Consider the following 1,657-nt stretch of genomic DNA (forward strand, 5'->3'; position numbering starts at 1 on the left):
AGTCAGCACATAGTCCGGACTCCTCAGGGCCACCCAGGCAGATCCTGGCTCCCAGGCATGTAGCTGGGCTGGAGAAGTGGCCACCCACGCATCCATCTGTTGGTCTGGCAGACTCTGAGCCAGGGATAGGACTTGGTCTCTGTTCCCCAATTCCGTGATGACTGGGGTGCCAGGCATTGAGGTCCCTGCCCCAGTTGGAGTGACCTCTGGGTCTTTTTCCAAGTTGGGTCTCCAGGATGCCCAGAAAAGCCCCAACCAAGAAGTGTTGGGACAGGCTGCTCAGCCTAGAGAAGAGAGGCCTGGGGGCTGCCTCAGGTTTCCCCAGGGCCTCTTCAGAGAGGTCCCAGGTGTGGGGCAAGTCCGGCCCAGTGTAGGGACTCAGTGTAGGGGCTCTCCTGGTGTAGGGACTCAGTGTAGGGGTTGTCCCAGCAGAGCCACGGGACTGGAGTGAGTTCTCTGTCGCGGGAAGTGAGTGGCGGGAGCTGGGTACCCAGTGCAGTCATGGAGTGAGGTGTGAGGCGTTCCCAGGAGGCGTCCACGCAGGCTCAGGGGGTTAGTCTCCTGAAAGGGAGCCACTCATCCAGAGACCCTGCCACCAGGAAGGACACTGCTCAGCTCCTCCCCTTCTCCAGAATCCTGGTGTTTGCAGCCTGCTGGCTCTCAGAGTCTCTGAGTCCCAGCGTCCCACTCATTATGAGACTCTGAGCTGGGGTGTCTGGGACCCCAGGAAGCACTGGCCCTTTGGTTCTGGAAAGGGGTGACTCTTTCATTTCAGCGTCCTTAGTCGGAAGCTTCTGTGACTTGAGACAGCGATCCTGGGCCCACCGGGCAGGCTCAGCGTCCGGCTTTGGGCTCTCGGCCGCTCCTGCTTCTCTCACAGGGTGCAGGGCCCCGACCTCCTGCACTGCCCTCAGCCCAAGCCCCTCCATGTGGGAGGGGGCCATGTGGGGACAAAAGAGGTTCCATTCACCCACCATTCCAGTGAAGAATGGAAAACCATGGAAACAGTATGCGAGATGCTACGACTCCTCTCTGATATCCACGTCCGTGGAGGGGAGGAGGGGAGAAGCCTGAGACAGACACAGAGACAGGCAGGAGAATAGGGTGGGACATTCTCTCTCACACCCCGTGGAGACAGTGTCCAAAGTGGTCATTCAAGGAAGTTTATTTCCACTTGAAACCTGGAAGCACCAGCATCCCTTAAATCATTTTCCTCAGTTTCCACAAACTAGAGCCCTTTTCATTTTGAGAAGGGTGCGAGGCCTCCACCTGGTGGGCGTGTGGCCCCTGGGATGGAGGTGGGCAGGTGGGGTCAGCCAGGTCTGGGGACTTGCTTTGTCCCAGACCCGGCTCTTAAAGGGGCCTCAGGAAACGGGGTACCCACTTCCACCGCCACCCTCCCCAGGAGGCTGGAAAAATCCTCTTCTGCTCAAGGGACTGGACGGGGGCCAGGAGGCCTGCTCTTCTCGCCCTGGGTCTGTATGCATTTGACCCCCTCTGGGTTGGACCCCCCTCTGTTGTCAACAAGTGGGGGGACATTCTCTGAGCAGTCAGGGTCACAGCCTTCTCCACCTGCCCGCTGAGGGCCCCTCGGCACCCTGCCCACACCCTCTCCTGAGGGCCCGCCTCCCCGCCCCCACCCCGCGACATGACTTTT

The sequence above is a fragment of the Galeopterus variegatus genome, unplaced genomic scaffold (assembly GCF_000696425.1).
Source record: "Galeopterus variegatus unplaced genomic scaffold, G_variegatus-3.0.2 Scaffold185, whole genome shotgun sequence".
NCBI lineage: Eukaryota > Metazoa > Chordata > Mammalia > Dermoptera > Cynocephalidae > Galeopterus > Galeopterus variegatus.